The 19944-nt window shown below is 40.9% G+C and overlaps 1 protein-coding gene across 2 annotated transcripts in view; it reads right to left on the bottom strand.

The window, feature by feature from the left end:
- The window catches only part of MRPS27 (mitochondrial ribosomal protein S27), a 110231-nt gene that overhangs the window by 61014 nt on the left and 29273 nt on the right, over positions 1 to 19944 (bottom strand). The window lies entirely within an intron of this gene.

The raw sequence follows: 19944 nt of genomic DNA, 5'->3' as shown, positions 1-19944 counted from the left end.
AAAGAAATTTAGACCTGTACTACTAACAACAAAGACACAAATGTGTCTACCAAATATTAATAAACTAAGTACATATCGAGACAATACATTCTTGGGCATTTATCTTAAGAATGCTAGGTGGGTTAACATTTAAAAAAGAATCAGAGTAATTCAGTACTATAACAGAATGGAGAAGATAATCCATATGACAGCCTCTATATTTGTAGAAACAGTACTGGAAAAGACCCTGATGCTGGGAAAGACTGAAGCCAAGAAGAGAAGAGGGTGACGGAGGATGAGATGGGTGGATGGTATCACTGACTCAAGGGACATGAGTTTTAGCAAACTTAGGCAGATAGTGATGGACAGAGAAGCCTGGCGTGCTGCAGTTCATGGGGCCGCAGTCAGACACAACTGTGTGACTGAACAACAAGCATATTGCTGATCCATAGATTTAACAAAATCCCGATCAGAATTTCAGCAGGAATTCTGTGTAACAGAAACTGACAATCTAATTCTAGTATATGGAAAGTAAAGAACCTAAATAACCATAATAATATTGAAAAAAGAACAAAGTTGAAGGACTCACAGTCCCTGGCTTCAGGACACGTAATTAAGAATGTGATATTAGCATTTGAATCAATTAGACAAATCAATGGAAAAGAAGAGAGAAAACAGAAAAATTCATATGGAAAAAATAAATGCTTACACTTATCTCATACCATACAAAGAATCAGTTAGAGATATAAAATTAAATTGTGACTAAAATTTAAAACTACAATGTTTTTAAGAAGAAAACAGAAGAGTATCTATGACAAGCGACAGGCAATACTACTTAGAACACAGAAAACAATAACCACGGGAGACTGCCAAATTAGATTTCATCAAAATTAAAATGTCTGTTCATCAAAGCTCACCTTTAAGAAACTAAAGAGAAAAGCTTATATTAGGAGAAAATATCTGCAAAACATCTCCAATAACTAATAATGAGAAAAGGATTATTTATTGTCAGAAGGGAGCTACAAAATAAGGTAAAGGATAAGACCAAAATGAAAGCTGAATTGTTAGACTTGGATAGATTGATTTTCTAGCTGTGACCACCGAGAATCCCTGGGTACAATGACACTCCAATAGCAATGAGCACAGCTGACATCCAGATATTGACTTCTGAATACCACTCTACTCTAAAAAGAACCAGGACTCTGGCAAATTGGCTAATTCCAGGAGTGGGGCAGGTAAAGTATAAGATGAGAGTACAATATCTTCCTGTGGTAGAAAATAAGAAAATGCTCAAAGAAAGACAGAGATGTAACAGAACAACACAAGAGAGATGGTCTCCTACTGACCAAATCTGGGACAATTTGGCAATCGAAATATTACTAAGTAATGGATCAGAACTGAGTAAAATACAGTCAAGAGCCCTTATGATAGAAATAAATGAATACATACATAAATGCAGGGAAAGAACAAGTTCTTTCTTACAAGAGAATGCTAACTGAAATACAGACAGAATGATGCAATTAGAAAATCATCAAGGCTTCCCTAGTGGCGAAGTGGTGGACAATCCACCTGCCAATGCAGGAGATAAGTTCAGTTCCTGCTCTGGGAAGATCCCACGTGCTGCAGAGCAAGCGAGCCCATGCGCCACAACCATCGAGCCTGTGCTCAGAGCCCGGGAGCTGCAACTGCTGAAGTCTCTGTGCCCAAGCGCCTGTGCTCCGAAACGAGAGAAGCCACCGCAATGGGAGGCCCGCTACCACACCTAGAGAGCAGCCCCTGCTCGCCCCAGCTAGAGAAGAGGCCCACACAGCAACAAAGACCCAGCACAGTCATCAATAAACAAATAAAATTATTTTTAAAGTTTACTGAAAGAGAAACGCTAAATAAAGGAAGCAATGTTCCATGTTATTGTATTTGTAAAATTAATGCAAGTCCAATCAAACTACTGAAATCCCAAGTAGAAGACCATGCCATCCTCACTTCCACCTCACGCTGCCAATCTGCTCTTTACGGTGCTATACGACTTTAACTCTCACTAGTCGTCAGTCAGTTCCCATTGCTCCTTTTCTTTGACACAATTAATAGTGTTAAAACTCTTCATTTTCACATTTGATAAGTGTGAGAATAAGTAGCATTTTAATCTGCAACAGAATTAATAATCAGTGAGCACCTTTTCATATATTTAATGCCCACTCAGATTTTTTAGTCTGTGAATTGTGGATTAATATCCTCTATCCATTTCTCTATTATCTTCTTACCTTATCGATCTGTAAATGTATTCTCATCTTTGCCAGTTACACACATTGTGAGTTTTTTCCTTGTCTTTGGTTTGTCTTTTAATTTGCTAATGTATCTCTTGTGATATAGAACTTTACAATTTTAATTCATTAAAATTCATCAATCTCTTTTCAGTATTTTTGTCTTATTCAAAAAAGTCATACAAATATTAATATGTTCCTATACTTTTTTATGGAAGCTTTATATTTCGCTTTTTCCATTTAAGTTTTAAACTAGCTTTAAAAAAAAGTGTGTGCACTTACGTTTTGAGATTAACTTTTTTTTATATAATCAATTGTTCAAATGCCATTTTTAACTAGCCCTTCTCCTGTGATACATATAAAACACCTCAAGTTTCCATGTGTACAAATACATTTCTGGGCTCTCTATTCTGTTATACCAGTCTGTTTATCTAAGTCTAATCCAACATCTCATTCTTATTTATTGTAGCTTCCTACTAATTCTTGTTATCTACCTTGAAAAGCAATCATTTTATCTTACATCTCCTTAAAGGTGTCTTAGTATTTTTGGCCCTTTACGCTTTCACTGAATTTTAGGATCTTCTCAGGTTCCAAAAAAAATTTTGCTGAGACTTTAGTTGGAATTACACTGAATTTATAGCTGAAAGCTGAGTTAGTGCTAAGTATTTTAAAACAAATAAAATGAAAGGTGTAGCAAAGTGTGGTATGAAGCACATTAATAAGTGAGTGATTTTTTTCCCCATAAAAACTGAAAAAAGTATGTAATTTTTTCATAAGCAAAATATACTTTCAAAAATATGGCAAATTTTTCGTGTTCTAACCTATCCTGTAAGGCCACAGGGGTTAGCCTGGTTTTCCATATGATAACAGACTACATAAAGAGAAACTCTAAGTTTCCATTGCTGGGCGGGGGGGGTGGGCGGACCAGTAAAATAAAACAAAATAAAGAATGGAGAATGCTGACAACATTGAGCACTTTAATCCATTCTGAGCTGTTCTTGTGTACTACAGGTATCAGAGCTAAAATCATTGGCAGGGGTCCCTCAGTTTCTATTTCACTGTTTAATGTTTTTCTGTCATGCTCCCAGCCTTCAGAACAGAGTTCTCTTTTTATGTCTAATCTGCATCTTGATTGGCAATTCAATAACATCTTATCGGAGATCAGTTTTGGTGCAGGTTGTCCCTAATGGGAAATCACCTTCTTTAGGCGGCTCCTTGTCACCACAGATGGGAAGGAGGTGACTTTCTGCTGCCCCCTTCTGGTTTCAGTTGCTGTAAAGTTTAAGCAATATGGGTATATATATGAGCCCTTCCTATTTTAGGGTCAGACAGCTTTCCAAAAAATGTGATGTCCTTTCAACCTGGGTGTTTAACTACTCCTGTTTGTTCACAGATGCTCCTGTAAGCATCTATTCCTCCCTATCCCTGAGCCATGATGGGTGACAGTGTTGAAGATGGAGGGAGAATATTAACCTTAGAAATCTAAACTAGAGTCAAAGTACATTTTCCCTAAGGAGAGAAGTATGGGAAAGAGACAGTCCCTGTTCTTCAAGATGCTGCAATTGAGTAAAACCAACACTAAAGCCTAGTTAATTGAACATCAACCTTCTCTGTCCCAAGATTGTTCTAAGGACCTCATAATGTATTCACTTCTTCAAGTCTCATATACTTATCTTAAATCACAGGTACTATTTTAATCCCCATTTTGTGGATGAAGAAACTGAGGGACAGAGAATGTAAGTCACCAAATCATACAGTTCGTAGACAGCTGTATTCAAACTCAGACAGACTGGCTCCAGAGAAGTCATGTTCTTACCTAATACATTATACTGTTTCTTAAGTAAAGAAAAATAAGAACATATCTTTGATTAGTAAAAAAAAAAAAAAAAAAAAAAAAACCCAACTAAATAAGCACTCCTGAAAAGATAAAAGAACATTCTATAGAAGGGGTCAGAGAAATCACAATCAAACGATGAAAATCAGAGCAAGTTTATGGACGCAGCAGGATTTTGGACAGATCTTAACAGACAGGCTGTTGCAGGATGAGATGGAGAATGGAGGGAAAAACAGGGGCAAAGACAGCAGAGTAGAGGGCACATTCAGAAAGCAGCAGTCCATCATGGTTGAGTCTAAAAACACCGTGAAGTGTGCCACACACGTGACCAGTTACTGCCCGCTATTAAGTCAGCAAATGGAGGATTATAACAATCTATATGTACAAGTTCCACAAAGTTCTCATTTTAACAAATAATTGGGATGTCCTTCCCATCAAAACTCTGCCTGGGCTTTTATCAATAGAGACTAATGACTGATTTAAGTTTCCCCTCCGAGCAGCATCCATCATGGAGCTGTAAAACAGTCAGCATGCAATACATATAGTATTCATGTGCTGTGGTGGCTGGGTGTTGGAAGACCTGGTTTAAGTCCCAGGTTTGCCCACCATGAGCTACAAAACTAGTGATACATTTGTCTTAATATCAGCACTTGTATTAAAAAAGAACAGATTTCAAAATAGACTCTTGCCTGGTTGAAAAAAATAACAAACATAACAGGAAATCTGGCATGTAAATGACAGGAGCCAAGAGCACTAAAGAGAATGCATATCAAATATGTCTAGTTTCTCAAATGTTCTCTTGTCTACACCCATAGGATTTGGAAACACTTGATGCAATCAACTGAAACCTCTGTTTTCAAAAATCTCTTCCTGAAGCTTCTGTTTACTCATCTCTCCCTTAAATACTGCACCAGCTCCTGAAAAAATCTTAATTATCTTTAAATCTAAACCTCAATACAAAACCATGCCAAAGTCTCTTTGTTTAATAAATGAAATCTGTTCAGTTATACTTTCTCTCTGTCCATAGCTTTAATTCCCGGCACCATAATTATGACTTCATAGCTAATGAAAATAGCCAGTAAATAGATTTTTAGCTCAAAGGACTCTACACTGTAGAAGAAACTTTGGATATATCTTGTCATAGGAACATAGGAGATTTTAGGTTTAATTTCCAGAGGTTTCTGCAGCTATTGGAATAGATCAACTTTAGCCCTCTCTTTCTAAATCCCATGTATACACAAGGCATTTTTGTGGGCCTTTCAGACAAAAATGATAGGAAAATGTCAAATATATACAGTACAGAAATTAGTTCCCTGGAAAACAAGAGTGAATACCCTACTTTCATACCAAGAATTGTGCCAATGGAACTTACAGGTAAGATGGTAAATGAAGAAGCCTGCCTCCCAAATCTGGAAGAGAATGAGTGATTCCCTATCCTTTCTGTTTAATTTTACATCTGTTAGCTGTTCTTTTGATATTCCTGGTTAAAGTATTTGAACTTCAGTTCAACTATTTAAATAAGGCTCTGAATGAGAATCTAAACAAAAACTATAACCTTATACTTTCAAAGGCTGGTCTGCCTCAGTCTCTGTGGCTCAGTCATCATCCTAAAGGATGATGCCGTTAAAATGCTACACTCAATATGCCAGCAAATTTGGAAAACTCAGCAGTGGCCACAGGACTGGAAAAGGTCAGTTTTCATTCCAATCCCAAAGGAAGGCAATGCCAAAGAATGCTCAAACTACCACACAATTACACTCATCTTACATGCTAGCAAAGTAATGCTCAAAATTCTTCAAGCCAGGCTTCAGCAGTACATGAACTGACAACTTCCAGATGTTCAAGCTGGATTTAGAAAAAGTAGAGGGACCAGAGATCAAATTGCCAACATCCACTGGACCATCGAAAAAGCAAGAGAGTTCCAGAAAAACTTCTGGGACTACTTCTGAATCTACTTCTGCTTTACTGATTACGCCAAAGCCTTTGACTGTGTGGATCACAACAAACTGCAAAATCCTTCAAGAGATGGGAATACCAGACCACCTTACCTGCCTCCTGAGAAAACTGTATGCAGGTCAAGAAGCAACAGTTAGAACTGGACATGGAACAACAGACTGGTTTCAAACAGGGGAAGGAGTACATCAAGGCTGTATATTGTCATCCTGTTTATTTAACTTATATGCAGAGTACATCATGTGAAATGCCGGGTTGGATGAAGCACAAGCTGGAATCAAGACTGCCAGGAGAAATATCAATAACCTCAGATATGCAGATGACACCACCCTTATGGCAGAAAGTGAAGAGGATCAGCCTCTTGATGAAAGTGAAAGAGGACAGTGAAAAAGCTAGCTTAAAACTCAACGTTTAAAAAACAAAGATGATAACATTCAGTTCCATGACTTCTTGGGAAACAGACGTAGAAACAATGGAAACAGTGACAGACTTACTTTCTTGGGCTCCAAAATCACTGCAAATGGTGATTGCAGCCATGAAATTAAAAGATGCTTGCTCCTTGGAAGAAAAGCTATGACAGAACTAGAGAGTGTATTCAAAAGCAGAGACATTATTTTGCCAACAAAGGTCCATCTAGTCAAAGCTGTGGTTTTTCCAGTAGTCATGTATGGATGTGAGAGTTGGACCATAAAGAAGGCTGAGCACTGAAGAATTGATGCTTTTGAACTGTGGTGTTGGAGAAGGCTCTTGATAGTCCCTCGGACTGCAAGGAGATCAAACCAGTCCTGAATATTCACTGGAAGGACTGATGCTGAAGCTGAAACCCCAATACTTTGGCCACATGATGCGAAGAAATGACTCATTATAAAAGACCCTGATGCTGGGAAAGACTGAAGGCAGGAGGAGAAGGGGACGACAGAAGATAAGATGGTTGGATGGCATCACCGACTCGATGCACATGAGTTGGAGCAAACTCTTAGAGTTGGTGAAGGACAGGGAAGCCTGGTGTGCTGCTGTCCATGAGGTCGCAGAGTTGGACATGACTGAGCGACCAAACTGAACTGATACTTTTAAAGTATGAAGCTCCTGGTAATAAAATTCTAATGTCTACATCTCTATGGGCTTCCCTGGTGGCTCAGAGGGTAAAGTGTCTGCCTGCGGGAGACCTGGGTTTGATCCCTGGGTTGGGAAGGTCCCCTGGAGAAACAAATGGCAACCCACTCCAGTACTCGTCTGGGAAATTCCACAGACAGAGGAGCCTGGTAGGCTACAGACCATGGGACTGCAAACAGTTGCATATGACTGAGCAACTTCTACATCTCTGCATCAGTGAGACTGAGAAACACAGGTTTCAGATATGTAAGGTCCCTTGAGAGGGATCCAGGATCATTTGCTCATCTAGGAAGCTGATGTCCAGGTAGTTCATTAATTCCAAGTTACCAATCAACCCAGGAAACAGGTCCTGAAAACACAGGTCCTGACCCTTTCCTCCCATTGTGATTCCTTCAGGGTCTTTTCAGCACTTTTTCCCCCATGACTATGTATTTTTAACTGGTGAACCTCTGCATATGCTTGGTTTTTCTGGGTTTAGTTAAATTCAGGTCACTCTGTTAAGAGGTATTTAGTGTTCACTGTATATTCTGATTTACTACCTAGACTGCCTCAGGAAAAAGAACCAGCACAAAGAGGCATGCTGGTCTAGCTGATGAGCCCCTGAACTTGAAGTACAGCCTTCATCCACAACTACAGCTCGGACCTGTCACACAGCAACAACTGGTTACTCTTCCTAAGTCTTAACTTCTCGGACTCTGAGAGTTAGCAGGACTTTAGAGAGCACCTAGTCTCTCCTGGTGCCAGGATATCAGGCAGGCCCTAACGCAGGTATGTTTTGCAGCTGTCCTGTCTCCAAAGGTCTATGGCCAGTAGGTATAAGATGTGATGCAGCAAACCTGGAAATAGATATGTGAACAATGAAGAGGCAAAAGAAAAACCCACCCCCTTGCTGTCTGCTAAAGGTACTTCCAATACTTTGTACAATACTGGTACAGTCAATGTACCAGATATTTCCTCATTAACTGAGGTTCAATTTCAGTTCATTTTTGACCTTCCCTGTTTTCTAACTTTATATTCATCCTGTCACTAATCCTATTGACTTTTCCTTCTTGTGTGCAAAATATTTCTCTTCATTTCCACTGTCAATTACTACAAGACAGGCCTTTTATCACCTTAAGCATAGACAATAAATTTCCCTCCAACATTTAATCTCTTTCAGTCCAAAATTTACTGTTACTAATGTTCTTGAAATACTTTTATGATACACACTGCTCAAGAATCTACTGACAACTAACAATCCTGCAGAAGTCTTAGCTGCTCAGTTGTGTCTGACTGTTTATGACCCCATAGAATGCAGCCTACCAGGCTCCTCTGTCCATGGAATTCCTCAGGCAAGAATACCAGAGTGGGTTGCCATTTCCTTTTCCAGGGGATCCTCCTAACCCAGGGATTGAACCTGGGTTTCTTGCATTGCAGGCATATTCTTTACCATCTGAGCCATCAGGGGAGGCCCCCACAATATGCTCCTCTGTCCATGGAACTCTCCAGGCAGGACTACTTGAATGGGTTACCATTCCCTTCTTCAGGGGATCCACCTATCACAGGGATCTAACCAGGTCTCCTGCATTGCAGGCAGATTCTTTATTGTCTGAGCCTCCAGAAAATAATCTTGAGGCTCTTTTTAAAAGTACTTTTTGAAAAACTAATATACACAGGCCTTGATGGACATAATCTGTTTGTAATGGGTATTATTCCACATGTATGCAGTGTCAGGAGTTCTGAGAAGTGAAATTATTGGTCAAAGGATATGTGTGTTCATAATTTTGATAGTGAAAGTCGCTCAGTCATGTCCAGCTGTTTGTGACCCCATGGACTCTGCAACCCCATGGATACTCCATGGAATTCTCCAGGTCAGAATACTGGAGTGGGTAGCCTTTCCCTTCTCCAGGGGATCTTCCCGACCCAGGAATAGAACCAGGGTCTCCTGCATTGCAGTGGATTTTTTACCAACTGAGCTGTCAGGGAATGTTGCCCAAGTTCTCTCTACAGAAGCTGTACCAGTTTACATATCCCTGAGCAATGTATGCTGCTGCCTGCATGCTGTTCTCTCTATGATCTGCCTTACTCCCAGGAAGGCCCCTGTAAATCCCCATAAAGTTAGTTCTCACCCCACTCTATTTTACCTAGTTATCCCCAGCCAATTTATAAACCTTCTGATTGTAGTGATTCATATCCTTCCTTTGAACATACCACAGTTCTGGCAAATTAAAAAGTACTTCTCTTAAACCTTTTATTGGCTTCGGAACTTCCTTTATAAACAGAGACGAGAATCATTTGTCTTACAGACTTGAAATCCGAAATTCTGTCAGGACAGTTTAAATTTGTCTTCAATGGAAAAAGAGTGATTACTGACTTTCACAAAAGCAATCTCACTTCATACCCATTATATCCCGCTATCTTATTTCTGTCTTGTTTCTAAATGTATACTGGGCTTCCCTGGTGGTTCAGCAGGTAAAGAATCTGCCTGCAATGCAGTAGACTACCTGCAGCGCAGGAGACACAGGTTTGATCCCTGGTCAGGAAGATCCCCTGGAGAAGGAAATGGCACCCCACTCCAGTACTCTTGCCTAAAAAATCCCATGGACAGAGGAGCCTGGGGGGCTACAGTCCATGGGGTCACAAGAGTTGGACACGACTGAGCAACTAAACCATCACCATATACTAGGCATTCAATACATATTTCTGGAATTGATCTTGCTCCTAATTTCCTTATTATTAATAAAATATTTATGTATGTATGTGTGCACATACACAGACACACACTGTGATTCTAAAATTGATATGGAATGCAAAAGACTAGGTAAAACGACTTTGAAAAAAGAAAAGAACCAAGTTGGAAGCCTTACACTACCTAATTTTAAGACTGACTATAAAAGACAGCCATAAAGATAGTGTAGCACTGGCATCAAGAGAGACAATGGAGACATATCCCTGGTGCTCTAGTGGTTGGGACTCCGTGCTTCCACTGCAAGGGGCATGCGTTCTATCCTTAGTCAGGGAACTGAAATCCCACATGCTGTACAGAGCAGCCAAAGGGGGGAGAAAAGACAGGAAATGGAATAGAGATCAAAGGAACAAAACAGCTCAGAAAGAGACTCACTCATCTATACTCAATTGATTTTTGACAAAGATTCAAAGATGCAGAAAGAATAGATTCAGTGCAGAAAGAATAGTCTTCAACAAATGGTTCTGACAGGACTAGGTATTATGCCAAAAATTTAACTTGGACCCTTACCTCATACCATATTAAAAAACGTAATAACTTAAAACGGATCATAGGCCTAATCGTAGAACCTAAAACTATAAAACTTTTCAAACAAAACACAGCAGAAAAATCTCTGTGATGTTGGGTGAAGCAAAGATTTCTCATTTGACACCAAGGGCACAATTTAGAAAAGAAAAAACAATTAATAACAAACTGGACTTCCATCAAAAATAAAAACTGCTCTTTGAAAAATAGTATTAGTGAATAAAAAGATAAATAAAATTACAAGAGAAAAAGTTCTCAAAACTCAATAAGAAAACAAATGATTCAATAAAAGATGCGACAAAAGATTTAAACAGATACTTCACCAAGGAGTTTTAAGGACTGAAGATAAGCACATGAAAAGATGCTCAATATCAGGCAAATATTTACACAAATTAAAACCACAGCGACAGTGAGACACCATTAAACACACGCTAGCACGGTCACCTCTGCTGGCGAAAATATGGAGGCCCTGGAATTGCTGTTGGGATTGGACAATGGTAGGAACACTCTGGAATGTATGCCTACCACATGCTCCAGCCTTCCACACATAGATAGATATTTACCCCAAAGAAATGAAAGCATAAGTCTCTACAAAGACCTGTCCACAGATGTCGGCAGCAACAGGGACCACTTTGGACTCCGAGGTTAAGGGCCTCCAGGGACCCATTCATTACTGCAGAGAAATCAGAGAGCAATGTGTGAGATCACTCTGGGCAAACTGGGTGGAACGTCAGAGCCAAAGCCAGGAAAACACCCTTGAAGGTTACCTCTACACTCCTATTACCAGGATCCAGGCTGAAAAAACAAGATCAGTATAGGGAGAGAAGTGCAAAGTCAGGAGTGGAGTCTCCACGGGACTTTGGCAAGGTGTGGACGATGCTCCTGACAATCTGGTATCCTCTCATGTAGAGCCATTAACAGTTAACTCTCTCCCAGGCCTGCGGTAAGGATGAGCAAATAAGAACTGCAAAAAGCACTTGGCAATTTAAAGTATGAAACTGTTTATAAAAAATGCTCTAAGACTCATTTACTGCCCCATGAGCTCTTTGCTTTTTCCTTAATAATGTTCAAACATGATGAGATCTGGCAGTATGCTAACAGAAAAGATTTTAAATTTCCTTTTAGTGCTATAAAACACAATCTCTATGCCCTCAGAGAAAAATGACTACTGCTTAACTCATGAACAGTGTTCCCGCCTAATAAACTCCCCCATTCCCCTCTTCCTACAGGCAGAAATGGATTCTTACAACATAGGCCTGGGGTAGTGTACTCACCTTCTAAGGAACCATGTGGATATTTTTGCTTATTGAAAAATGAAGCTATTTTGGTCCTTCCTTTTCAAGGCTGGCTGCCAACCTGGGACCTGGAGACGTGCAGGCTGCCATCTGTCTCACCCCAGCTGTTCCTGACCTGCCATCCGTCTCCAACTGGGGACGCCTGGTATATGCCAGGTCAGTTAAGCCATGGATGAAAGACGCCTGAGGCCCAGGTACAGTGTGGATGAAAATGCTGGCAGCACATTGCCTGCCACGCAACCTTGACTTCCTCTCATTAATGGGTGGCACGCCACTCTCCATGACAACAGAGAGCTGCATTCTGAGAAAAACAGACCTTTTCATGGAGCTCTGCAGAGATCTTTTCTTATTGTGTGACCATTAATGCGGCATTCCCGACATTTTTGCTAAAACCCGAAAGGCTACTTTTTTAAAAAATGTATTCTTAAAATATAAAATGCTAAGTAAATGTTAGAAATTTCTATCACTTATCCTTCAGGACTAACCATTTATGCTGCAGATTAAATTATCAGTTTAGATTATTGATGCATGAATAGTAAAAGAAGCAAGTTTAATTTCATGCATCTCTAAACTGCTACCGTGCTAAAATGATTTGAAAGTCTAAATATGCCTTTAAAAACGCAATTTGCAAACATCCTCAGTGAAGAGGAGGATGTCTCACAGAAAGAAGGAATTTTTATGGCTTGGCTCTGCATTCTGTTACTGTAGTAATCAAATACTAATACAGCCACTGTTAAAGCTTGTTATAAACTGTGGAAGCAACATCTTTTACTGGTGCCACAATTTCACCAATGACATGCAGCTTTGCCTCCTGGAAGGGAGACACGGAGCTTGCCTGAGGGCTCGCCCATCTGCACGTGGGCAGCACACACTAACCTGGAGGGTCCTGAGCGCAGAACTGCTCATCAGGAGGCCCAGGAGAGGCACGCTGCCTCACCACTCTGGTTTCCACGGGATTCTTTCTGCCTCAGTTTTCTTAAAAATAAGTTGTAGCCCCATCTGAAGTCCTTATCGATTCTCGCGCTGGGAAAGCACTGCCTCGGTTTTTCTAGCCCTGCCCCGCTGTTGACATTTCGCCCTTGTGGTTCCCTTCTCACCGCAGGACAGACATGGCTTACCTGCACACCTTCTGTGCGGAGTGTGCTCAGTGAATCTCCATGCCTTAGTCTCCTGAGTCAGTAAAATCAAGATGCAGATCAGATTCTTAGCAGCACTATAAATTAATAGTAAGGCAAAAGATAGGCAGCCCTTTTCCTTCAGAAGCCAATGAGAGGGCATGTGGGCAGAAAGCAAAAATTAATCTTTTGCCCAAAGCGGGGAAAAAAAATTTGCTGAATTCCTTTTACTGACATGGGACATGTAAAACTGTACTTAACAAATGTAGAGCATGGATCGGCAGTCACCTTCTCACGCTCACCAGCACTGAGCAGCCTCCTCCTCTCAGCTGTCCTGGGCTGGGCTGTGCCCTCACCTTTCTCTTCTGGGCCGCCAACCTCTGCTGCTACTGTGGGCGGAACACTGCGGCTCCTCTGCAACCTGGGGCTGGAGTGGGGCAGAGGCGATGACACTCCAGTCAAGCAGAGGTGTTCCTGCCCAGCCCATCCTAGCACTGCTCGGACAGCATCTCAGGGCCTCCCCAAACCTCTTCTGCTCCAGTGGGGAGACAAGAGACTGCCTGTATCTAAACTTTACACATGTCACCCATATGCCTGTCTAACTCTAGGAGGCTTAACCTAAAATAAGAGAAGAAAGGCTTCTTCTCAACAGGGGCTTCCCTGGTGGCTCAGTAGTACAGAATATGCCTGCCAACGCAGGAGACAGGGGTTTGATCCCAGATCTGGGAAGATCCCACAGGGTGTGAAGCAACTACTAAGCCTGTCCTCTGGAGCCCGTGAGCCGCACTACTGAGCACGAGTGCCGCAACGACCAAGGTCCTTGTGCCTAGAGCCTGTGCTCCGCAACGAGAGAAGCCACCAGCACGAGAAGCCTGCGCACTGTAACTAGAGTACCCCTGCTCGCCGCAACTAGACAGAGCCTGAGTGTAGCAACAAAGACCCAGCACAGCCAAAAATAAATAAATAAAATTATTAAAAAAAAAAAAGAACTAGAAAACTTCAAAAGGCCTAGGGGAAGCAGCAGGAATAAATCCAAGTAACAGGTCTTCACAGTGAGGTTTGTAACATTTTTTTGCAGCATGAACTCTCAGGCAGTCTGATGGCACCTTCTCATAATGTTTTAAACACAGGATTACCAAGGAAACCAGTTATAGTGAAACAGAATTATCAAAACATTAAAAAGTCCCTGAGATATGGTCACATGTGCTTCTCCATTAATAAAAGAAATAACACTAGCCAGCAACAGTTTAATTATAAATGCAAGTCCTAGGCAGTGATGAGCATAATTTGTCAAGATTCTGGCAACAAATCCAATGAGATATAAGAAAATCAATATAAAAAGATATTAAAAAAATCTTTATTGATGAGAAAGACACTGCTAACAGTACTGTAGTCTGCTGTCAATATTCACAATGGACGGCAATGCTAAATATTACTGGAAGGTGAGTGCAAATAAAAATGTAATTTTATTCTCATCTAGCTTCACAGACCTCCCCCTTGAATTCTCTCCTGCCAACATGATCCATAAAGCAGCTGGAGGCACAGCTTTTCTGGCTGAAGCAGCAGCCGAGGGCTGGGGGCAGAGCTGCCTGGCCTGTCCCTCACAGCCTGCTGCTCTCCCAGCCTCGCACTGAGGCCCCTGTAAAGGACCCACTCAAGGGCTCCTTGGAGGACAGTTTGCAAGCCACTCATGAAGGGACTGATCACTCAGCCTGCTGAGAGTATCCTACAACAGCAGGCCTGTGCCTGCTGTCCTAACCTCCCAGCCACATTATACACAGGTTATGAAATCCCCAGCTCAAGTCCTTCTTATCTTGATTTATTTTGCTTTTTACTTTTTTATTCTCTTATTTTAATCATGTTTATTTTGCACAGCCCAACAGTTCTTAGCAGGTTTTGTTCTCTTGTTTCTTAGCTTTCATATTTTATTTACTTCAATTTAGCTTTTTTACTATTTTACTCATTTTTACTCTTGGGTTTGTTGTAGCGTATTATCAAGTTTTTTTGAAAAAAAATTTCTTACTAACGCATATATATGGAATTTAGAAAGATGGTAACGATAACCCTGTATGCGAGACAGCAAAAGAGACACAGATGTATAGAACAGTCTTTTGGACTCTATGGGAGAGGGAGAGGGTAGGACGATCTGGGGGAATGGCACTGAAACATGTATAATATCATATAAGAAATGAATCGTCAGTCCAGGTTCGATACAGGATGGTTGGGGCTGGTGCACTGGGATGACTCAGAGGGATGGTACAGGGAGGGAGGTGGGAAGGGGGTTCAGGATGAGGAACACGTGTACGCCCGTGACGGATTCATGTTGATGTGTGGCAGAATGAATACAATATTGTAAAGTAAAAAATAAAAAAAAAATAAAAAAAAAAAAATTCTTTATTCTCCACCTATACGGCTCCTAGAATTAACTGACTTAATTATCTTTAGCTCACATTATTCTGTTTAAAGCATGATTTCTCTTTCCTTAGTATTTGTATTTACTTACAAGTAGCAGCGCAGAAGTTGGTCAAAAGGTTGTGGGTCCTCAGAGAGGAGGCTTGGGGCCCAAACAGGGCTGGCTGAATATTTGCTCTCCCTCCTGCTATCTGGGGCTTCCCTCATAGCTCAGTTGGTAAAGGATCTGCCTGCAATGCAGGAGTCCCCGGTTTGATTCCTGGATCAGGAAGATCTGCTGGAGAAGGGACAGGCTACCTGCTCCAGTATTCTTGGGCTTCCCTTGTGGCTCAGCAGGTAAAGAATCTGCCTGCAATGTGGGAGACCCGGGTTTGATCCCTGGGTTGGGAAGATCCCCTGGAGAAGGGAAAGGCTACCCACTCCAGTATTCTGGCCTGGAGAATTCCATGGACTGTATAGTCCACGGGGTCACAAAGAGTCGGACAGGACTGAGCAACTTTCACTTTCGCACAATCTAAAGAGCAGCCTCTGTATGTCTCCTTAAAAGATGCCTGGGACTCTTTAATGTTGATGCCCCCAAACTTTTAAACTTCAGCAGAGTCAAAGGCTGAGTCTCTGCTGGGACGAGAGGATGGTTAACACGCTGGCATGTGTCAGAAACACCCTGAACTGTGGGGCTCGGAACTGCTCGCTTGTGCATCCGACTTAATGGCAGACGCTCAACCAGTTTTCCATGGATCACTCCAGGCTTTCAAACTTCTCCACCTCTCTCAGACTTCATGTGATCCCTGGGAAGACCTGACCACCAAAGATGTGGCAATGCAGCCACTACACTCAGCTTGCAGAGCCTGGTCTCTACAGGCTGAGGCAGGAAATGATTTGTACCAGTGGCAGAGGCGGCAGCCAGCCTTCCCCTCAAGAAGGATACCTCCTGGGAAATGAGAAACCCTCCAGGCCAGTCAGCAAGACAGTGTTAGTTGCAGGATTAATAAATTGCTCCTCTGTTTCCACATCCTCCACTGTTTACTCCGAGATGACACCCGTGTGAAAATGCTAGGCACTGCAACCATGCATGCTGAAGACTGCTGGAAATCCCACAGGCTCTTGGGGTCCTCAGGATTAACACTCCTGATTTCAATTAAAGGAGAGAAACCCCAAGAGTTCATAACTTGACCTGTAACTCTGCTGAGGCATTATTATCTTTTGTATATCCTCTAAGGCTGGAAAGCAGATGATACTGAGCTGATGAACGAACACTGGCCAACCTCCATCATCTAAAGCTGATGCAGCTTTATGGTGCTGTACCAAGTCTCACACACAGACAACAGTAATATCATCAAGTCACAAGAATGTTTCTTTAAAAAAAAAAAAGCTGAGTAAAATAGAGCTGTATTTTCATGGCAATGGGAGGAGAAAGAACAGAAATAAAAGAGTGATTAAGTCATGGTGAGAACACTAGTTTTTTTTTTTTTTTAGAACACTAGTTTTGATTAAGCAAAGGATGGAATGTCAAATTAAACAATGGCTTAGATTTAAGATGGACAAGAACAAGAGTATCCTACATGACCTAACTAAAAATAGGAAACAGAGATTTTGTGACTTTCAATAAGACTCCAGGTTTCACAAAACTGGACATGATATGAAGAATTAATCACAGAAGGCCTTTCAGGAAGACTGAAATTTCTCAGTTAAACTTTAATGTATGAAGACAAGAACAGTGCCTAACTTATTCATCACTACATGCCCAACACTTTGGATAAATTCTGGGCACATGATGGGTGCTCAGTGAATACATGCTGCAATCAGTTCTATGCTTCAGAGGCAGAGGTAAACTTGGGACATATTTCTTCTAAGACCATGGCACTATGTCCTGAATAGAATTCTAAAAATAGTTCCTATTTATAAATTGGAACTATTTTCTGCATTTCCCAAGAACAAAGCAAACAAAGGTGCTAGCCCAGATGCACCTTTCACCACAGGCAAAAACAACTACCAAAGGAGCCCTACAGTGTCAAAGAGCCACTAAAGGAAGGTGGATTCCTTGCTCTCACCACAGAATTCACTTGTGTTTATCTTAATGAAGGGTAGGAAAAAAGTGTTAGTCACTCAGTCATGTTTCTTTGTAATCTCATGGACTGTAGGCCACCAGGTTCCTCTGTCCATGGAATTCTCCAGGCAAGAATATTGGAGTGGGTTGCCATTTCCTTCTCCAGGGGATCTTTCTGACCCTGGTATCAAACCCAGGTCTACTGCAAGGCGGGCAGATTTACTATCAGAGCCACCAGGGAAGCCCAGGAAGGGTAGGAAGGCACTTGCAATTATGATTTCAGGGCCTAGAATTTAAACTTAGGACACTGTGAAAGGCAATCTGAGATTTAAAATATTTTTTTTAAGGTTAGGAATCTCATCTACTTGAGATTTATATTTAAATAGAAAACACCAAAATGATGGTAGAATCTACCCAATTCAGAAAGAAAACAAAAAGAAGTCTCATTGCTAGTTAGCAATATCACATATGAAAAAATTGGAAACATTTTCACTAATCTAAAGAAGGCTTTAAAAAACATACCCAGATGGAAATAACTGAAAACTCTCTTGATCAAAACAGAGTTAAGATCAAATGGAACTTCTAACGCAACGCTTACTGGAAACATTTTAAATTTCAGTCCGAATCTTTTCTTGCTGCCTAGGAATTGGAAAAAATCATAAATCAGGCTTTAAAAATCACAGTAAGGTGATTTTTAAGGTATCACTTCGACAGTTATTTGATAGACGAAAAATCAACTACAAGAATAAATAATTGATTTGATCAATCTTTCACATAATGAGCTTTAGGTCATTCCAGTTTTCAGTGGTATAGATGGTGCTTGAATGAACATGCTTCTTTGTACACAGGGGTGAGTATATCTGAGGTTCAGTGGAACTGTTCCCAGTTGTGAGAAAGAATGAAGCAAATGCAGCAATGCAGAAAAAATTTTGGAATGGTGTTAGCTGAAAAGACTGCTTAAATAGGTCCCATTTATTTTTGTTTTTATTTCCATTATTCTAAGAGATGGATCAAAAAAAAAAAAAACTTATTGCAATGTCAGAGACTGTTCTGCCTATGTTTTCCTCTAGGAGTTTTATAGTGTCCAGTCTCATATTTAGGCCTTTCATGTATTTTGAGCTTATTTTTGTGTATGGTGTTAAAGAATAATCTTTAAAAAAATCTTTAAAAAGTTTCATTTTTAACATGCAGCTGTCCAGTTTTCCCAGCACCATTTACTGAAGAGATCGTCTATCTAACATTGGGTACTCTTGCCTCCTTTGTCATAGATTAATTGACCATAGGTGCATGGGTTTATCTCTGGGTTTTCTACCCTGTTCCACTGATCTATATTTTTATTTTTGTGCCAGTACCGTACTGTTTTGATGACTGTAGCTTTGTAGTATAGTCTGAAGCCAAGAGCCTGATTCCTCCAGCTCCATTTTTCCTTCTCAAGATTGCTTTGGCTATTCAGCATCTTTTATGTGTCACCATACAAATTTTAAACTCAAAAGCTTTTGTATAGCAAATGAAACAGTAAACAAAACAGAAAGACAACCCACAGATTGGGAGAAAGTATCTGCAAATGATGTAACTGACAAGGGATTAGTCTCTAAAATGTACAAAGAGCTCATGATGCTTAACAGCATCAGTTCAGTTCAGTTCAGTCACTCAGTCATGTCCAACTCTTTGCGACCCTATGAATCACAGCACGCCAGGCCTCCCTGTCCATCACCAACTCCTGGAGTTCACTCAAACTCATGTCCATCGAGTCGGTGATGCCATCCAGCCATCTCATCCACAGCATCAAAATAACCCAATCAAAAAATGGGCAGAAGACCTAAACAGACATTTCTCCGAAGAAGACATACATAAGGCCAAGAGATACATGAAAAGATGCTCAACACTGCTAATTATTAGAGAAATGCAAAATCAAAACTACCTTACACCAGCGAGAACGGCCACCATCAAAGAATCCACAAATAATAAATGCTGGAGAGGGTGTGAAGAGAAGAGAACCCTCCTACACTGCTGGTGGAAATGTATACTGGTAAAGCCACCATGGAGAACAGAGTGGAGGTTCCTTAAAAAACTAAGATTGAGCTACCACATGACTCTGCAATCCCACTCCTGGCATATATCTGGAGGAAAACATGATCCAAAAAGAAGCATACACCCAATGTTCACTGCAGTGCTGTTTACAACAGCGAAGACACGGAACAACCTAAACGCCCATCAACAGAGGAATGGATAAAGAAGACGTGGTACACCTATACAATGGAACGTTACTCAGCCATTAACAAGAATGGAAGAATGCCATGTGCAGCAATGTGGATGGACCAAGAGATTGTCACATTGAGTGAAGTAAGTCAGACAGAGAAGGAGAAATACCACCTGAATTTCTTACATGTGGAATCTAAAAAGAAATGATACAAATGAACTTTCTTACAAAACAAAAGGAGACTTACAGACTTGGAAAATGAACTTATAGCTGCCAGAGGTAAGGGAGAGTCAGGGAGTTTGGGATGGACATGTACACACTGCTATGGTTAAAATGGATAACCAGCAAGGATACACTGTATGGCACATGGAGCGCTGCTCAGTGTTACGTGGCAGCCTGGATGGGAAGGGAGTCTGGGGGAGAATGGATACATGTAAGTGTACGGCTGAGTCCCTCTGCTGTTCACCTGAAACTATCACAACACTGTT

The sequence above is a fragment of the Bubalus kerabau genome, chromosome 18 (assembly GCF_029407905.1).
Source record: "Bubalus kerabau isolate K-KA32 ecotype Philippines breed swamp buffalo chromosome 18, PCC_UOA_SB_1v2, whole genome shotgun sequence".
NCBI lineage: Eukaryota > Metazoa > Chordata > Mammalia > Artiodactyla > Bovidae > Bubalus > Bubalus kerabau.
Note: the sequence above shows the minus strand (reverse complement) of the source record. Positions and strands in the feature narration are given on the sequence as shown.